The sequence below is a fragment of the Equus przewalskii genome, chromosome 1, assembly GCF_037783145.1.
Source record: "Equus przewalskii isolate Varuska chromosome 1, EquPr2, whole genome shotgun sequence".
Taxonomy (NCBI): Eukaryota; Metazoa; Chordata; class Mammalia; order Perissodactyla; family Equidae; genus Equus; species Equus przewalskii.
The window spans coordinates 109,217,380-109,223,855 of NC_091831.1; positions in this window are offsets into that span (position 1 = coordinate 109,217,380).

Consider the following 6,476-nt stretch of genomic DNA (forward strand, 5'->3'; position numbering starts at 1 on the left):
TTTCATGATCTTGTCAAAGAACCAGCTTTTGGTTTTGTTAATTTTAATGTATTTTTTTGTCAATTTCACTTATTTGTTCTCTACTTTTCATTATTTTTTTCCTTCTTGCTTTAACTTAAGTTGCCCTTTTTTTCTCTAGTATTCTAATATGGGAGCTTAAGTTGTTGATTTTTTTTTTATCTTTCTTCTTTTCCATTTAATGCTATAAATTTTCCTCTAAGCAGTGCTTTTGCTGCATACCACACATTTTGATAAGTTGTATTTTCATTTTCATTTCATACAATATATTTTAATTACTCCTGTGACTTTGACCCAAGTATTTTTAGAAAGTATTGTTTAGTTTCCAATAATTTTGGATTTTCAGCTATCTTTCTGTTCTTTTAGACAAGATATATTTGGGTCTGTTTTGTTATCCACTCTGGCAACATCTGTCTTTTAAATGATGTGTTTAAATCATTCACATTTAAGGGGATTATTGATATATTTAGATTAATACCAAGCATGTTTGTAACTATTTTCTGTTGGTTGCCTATGGCTTATTTTTCTGCCTTCTCGAGTTTTAATTGAGCTTTTTATATGATTTCATTTTATCTTCTCTCTTAGGGTACCAATTAAACTTCTTTTAAGAATTTTTAGTGCTTATTCTACAATTTTCAATATACATTTTCACTAGTTTATGTAAACCTTTAAATAACCCTATTCAGCTTCACATGTAGTATATACATCTTATAATCATGTGTTCCCAATCCCTTTTCCCATTCCTTGTGACATGGCTGTCATTCATTTCACTTATCCATGTGCATAATTTCCCAACACTTTGTTAATGTCATTGCTTTAAACAAAGTTATCTGTTATATCAATAAAGAATAAGAAAAAAAAATATTTTATTTTACTTTCATTTATTCCTTCTCCAACTCTTCCTTTCTTTATAGACCAAAGTTTCTGACCTATATCATCTTCTGTCTGTCCATAGAAAATTGTTCAACAGTTCTTGAAAGACAGCTGTGATGTGAATTGCCTCAGCTTTTGTTTGCCTGAGAAAGTCTTTATTTCTCCTTCTTTTGAAGCATAATTTTGCTGGGTATAGAATTCTAGGTTGATTGTTTTTGTCTTCCAACTCTTTAAATATTTTAGTCCACTGTACTCTTGCTTGCATGGTTTCTGATGAGAAGTCTGCTGTAATTCTTATCCTTTATTGTTTTTCCTGTATGAGTAACACCTACCCACCAACCCTTGGTCTGTCTTCTTTCAAGATTTCCTCTTTTCTTGGTATTTTGCAATTTGAATATGAAATGCCTAGGTATAGTTTGTTTTGTCTTGTTTTGTGTTGTGTAGTTTTATCCTGATTCTTGTTCTTTGAGCTACATGGATGCATCTGCATCTATCTTCATGAGGAATATTGGTTTATAGTTTTCTTGTACTATCTTTGGTTAGTTTTGGGGTTGGAGTAATATTTTTTGGGGGGGGCAGAAGATTAGCCCTGAGCTAACATCTGCCAATCCTCCTCTTTTTGGTGAGGATGACTGGCCCTGAGCTAATATCCATGCCCATCCTCCTCTACTTTATACATGGGACACCTACCACAGCATGTCTTTTTGCCAAATAGTGCCATGTCTGCACCTGGGATCCGAACCAGTGAACCCTGTGCCACTGAGAAGAGGACCGTGCAAACCTAACCACTGTGCCACCAGGCCAGCCCCAGGATCAGGGTAATATTAATTTCATGAAGTGTCCTATTTTCTGGAAGTCATTCTGCAGAATTTGTGCTAGTTCTTCTTTAAATATTTGGTAGTTTCACCAATGAAACCATGTGTGTGTGGAGTTCTCTTTTTCAAAGGTTTTTAACTACAAATTCAGGGGGGTTTAAATAGATATATATATGGAACTATTCAGAAATTGATACACAACTGTATGAGTTTTCTCTCTTGATCTCCCTCCTCTCCACAATCTTCTCCACTTTTTCAACTTCCTGGGGCCTTCCTTCTTGGTCTTCCAGCCAGAAAACTCGGACTATAATTTCCCCACTCTGCCACACACATCCCATAACTATGTCTCTATCCAGGGACAAGTTTCAGAGTACAGATAAAGAAAAAATAGTGGGTGAAACATTCCCCACACTGTTGGGAACTCATCTCCTCTAGTCAGAAAGAAGAGCCATCTCCATCAGTGTTTTAGGTGCCTGCCTGCCCTCAATTGCCTCTGCTGCCACCACCACCACAATACAGTATTTATTGGGGGCTGAGGTAGGAAAGAGGGGCCAAAAAACCCACAAAACTTCTCTTCCCTTTTCACCTTTATAGGTTCTCTTTCATGCTTCTCAGACCAGAATAACTGAGGGATTCTCTCGATGCTCTTTCTGTCCATATCCAGTGTGCTTCTGGGTATAAGGCTACATCTGAGTTTGGGCAAAGAGATACCAGGAACAAAAATGGCAAACTCAATGCTGTTTTGGTGAAACCTTGAATACTCATCTCCTTACCCAATCTGCCTGCTACCACTGAAGTTTCAGAGTTGTCAGATAGCTGATCTGTGCATTCTGTCCAGGAAATGCAGCGGTTGCCAGTGGAAAGACTGGGTAGAATGTTCGTTTCTAGAACCAGAACCCCTGTTTCTTATTAAATGCTCACAATGTATCTATAGTGGGCCACAGTATTCATCAATATGTTTTGTAGGATTCTAGCATTCCATCATAGGCATCTTCCACGCTTGTTGCACATCTTCCTGTTTCTACCATTACAAAATGGCATTATCATGTACATCTTTATGCACAGAGTTTTGATAGCATTGTTTTTGTTTATTTGGGACTGAATTCCCAAAGTTTACTCTCTAAGAGCAAGTTTAGGAACATTTTTTAGCTCATGATACACACTATTAGATTGTTTCCCCTTGGGAATAACCCTGGTATGCTCCATGTGTGCTGTATGAAAATACCCATCTCATGCTCTGTCCAAAGCACTCTCTTGTTTTTCCTCCTACCTCACTAGTTGCTCCTTACTGTTTTTTGCTGCATTTTCCTCGATCTTTTCAAATTCTAAACTTTGGGGTGTCCCTGAGGGCCCTCATCTGTCCTCTAATTAAACTTGCTCCTTAGCTTAGAGTTCTCATGCTTTAAATAACACCCATGTACTGAGGACCGCAAAACTCATCCACAGCCTCTATCCAGTTGGATATATGAGTGTAAAATTTAAAAATCAGACTTGGCCCAAAACCTTAGATATCCTTGGTTTCTCTCTTTATCTCACTCTCCCCCTCCAATCCCAATTCCTGATGGTTCAACTTTCAAAGCGTATTCAAATCTGATCACTTCTCACCATCTGTACTGCTACAGCCCTAATCTGTGCCACCATCATGACCCTAGTCTATGCCACCACTATGACTCTAATCCATGCCACCATCATGACCTTAATCCATACCATAATCATGATCCTTATCCATGTCACCATCGTGACCCTAATCCACGCCACCCTCATCTCTCACTAGGAACATTTAGTCTATTCTCCCTATAGCAGTTCAACAAATCCTCTGTCTTTTGAAACCTAAATCCAAGTATATACCTCCTCTGTTCAGATCCCTCCAAAAGCACAAAACAAAATCCAACATTCTGACAATACTCTCTAAAGTCTCATCATTCCACGATTTGCTCACCTGGATCCTATTCTAGTCTCCATGTTATTCCTGGCACAGGTATGCATACTCCCACTTCAGGGCCTTGGCCCTTGCTGTTCCAAATGCTCAGGGTGCTCTTATCCAGCTACCTGTCTTAAAACAACAGAAATTTGTTCTTTAACAGTTCTGGAGACCAGAAGTTTGAAATCAAGATGTGGGCAGCGTTGGTTCCTTGTGGAAGCTCTGACAGAGAAGCTGTTCTATGCATTTCTCTTGCTTCTGAAGGCTGCCTGGCAATCTTTGACATTCCTTGGTGTTATGGACTAAATGTTTATGTCCCCCATAATTCATGTGTTGAAGCCCTAATTCCCAATGTGATAGTATTAGGAGGTGATTAGGTCACGAGGGCAGAGCTGTGGTCTGGTGGGATTATTGCCCGTATAAAAGAGACCCCAGAGAACTTGATTTGTCTCTCTCTGCACATGCACTAAGGAAAGACCATGTGAGCACCCAGTGAGAAGTCAGCACTCTGCAAGCCAGGAAGGGGGCCCTCACCAGAATCTGATCATGCTGACCCCTTGATCTCCAGAACTCCATCCTCCATAACTGCAAGAAAATAAATTTCTGTCATTTAAGCCACCCACTTAATGTATTTTGTTATGGCAGCCCAAGCAGACTAATGCTCTTGGCTTGTAGACACATCACTCCAATGTCTGCTCCCTGTCTTGACATGGCCTCTCTCTCACCATTCCCCTCTTTTCTCTTGTAAGAACACTGGTCATTGGGTTAGAGATACAGGTAATCTAGAATGATCTCATCTTGGAAACTGTAACTTCATCTGCGAAGATCTTATTTCCCAAAAAGCTCGTATTCACAGGTTGCTGGGGGTTAGGACTTGGACTTGATATCTTTTGGGCAGGGACACAATTCAACCCACTATAAATGGAGTGAGAATAAATCGTTTCATGTGGGTGAAATCTCCCAGTGGCTGAGAGAACAAGATATATCCTCTCCCCATCCTCAAAGGGTTGGGAGGGGCAGAGATATGACCCTACATTATATTCATTCTCAGAACAAGAAATGTCATGCACAGATGCCATTGATAAGTTTGTCTTTGACCCCTTAACACTGTGCAACCACTAAAAACTACCAAGTGAGCAGAGAATATTGGGAAGAAGCCAGCAACACAGATTTGGAATCTCAGAGACAAACCATCAAAAGATCATAGCCCAGAATTTCTTTTTAGTCTAGGCTCCTGGTTTTGTAACAATTCAACCCACTTAAAAACTATATGCTTCTGTGGCAGAAATCTTCTGTTTGCCCTTCTAAATTCTCTCTGTCTCTTTCTCTGTGCTGCCCCGTGCCCTGTGAGGCCTCTCTGTACCAAAGGGCTCCCTTCCCTTTTGGAGGGATCTCTGGCTTCCAGTTGGGTGTGGCCAACAGGGAGCACTGGCAAGAGATGGGAGAGTGGAAACCGAGTGAAGTTTGATTATATACTAGCCTGCTCCCTATCTGTAGCATTATCACAGGCTGGCAAACTAGTGTAATCTGGCCTAACTTCCAAGGCAGTAGAACTTGCTCTCCACTAAGTGCCTGGAATGAGACTATTTGCATAGCATTCATATCTACTGCAGGAAGTGTGACCTGTATTCATCTGGAACAATCTGAAAAATTTTCAAATTGTTACTTATTAAATGTTTAGTATAATGTGCTTATTAAATCATCTGGGGACTAGTTATCTTTTTGTTCATTTGTTTAATTTTTATAGCTTTTTGTTGTGTGATTTACATACTGTAAAATGACTGTACTGATTCATACGTGTATGGTTCAATGAATCTTGCCAAATGTATATACCCATTTAACCCACATCACTATCAAGATAAAAAATATTTTCATCGCCCTCGAAAACTTCTTTTTCTTATTCAAGATTTTATTTTTCCCATCCTAGATCTTTTGCATTTCTATATAAATTTGAGAATCAACTTGTTAATTTCTACTAAAATGTTTGCTGGGATTTTTATTGGGGTTGCCTTTGATTCTACAGATCACTTTGAGGAAAAATTGTCATCCTAAATATATTGAATCTTCTAATGCATTACTATAATATATATTTATTAAGATCTTCTTTATTTTATCTAGAAAATGTGACATAGTTCTCAGTGTACAGGTCTTAGACATGTTTTGGAAAATGTATCCCTACGTATTTATCTCTAACTATCCCAAAATATCATAAGTAGTGTATAAACAATAATTTTCCAATTGATTTTTGCTAGTATAAAGAAATACACTTTATTTTGTACATTGACTTTGTGTACTAAAACCGTGTTAAACTCACTCATGAGGTTTTTTTCTTCTTCTTATGAATTTCTCAGGATTTTTTACAAAGGTGATCATGTCATCTGTGAGTAAACGTAGTTTTACTTTTTTTATTTCCACTATTTGCCGGAGATTTTTCTTGTCTTAATTCACCGGCTTTTACTTCCAGTACAATACTGAATTGACCTGGTGGGCATGTATTTTGCCTTGTTCCAACTCTTATGAAGACAACGTTTGTTCTCTCACCCTTATATATGATAGCTGTAGGTTTTTGTAGATGCCCTTTGTTAAATTGGGGAAGTTGTCTTCTATCTTTACTTTGCTGGTAATATTTTATCATGAATCCTTTTTCTGTATCTATTTTGATGATTTATGATATTTTTCTCCTTTAACCTGTTAATGTGGTAAAATGCACTGATTTTCCTAATAGATGAACCCACAAAGCATTCCTGGGATACACCCACTTGTTCATAATGTATTTTTATATTGTGGTAGGTTTGAAATCCCAAATTTTATTAAGGATTTTTGCATCTTTGTTCATAGTATTTGGTTTG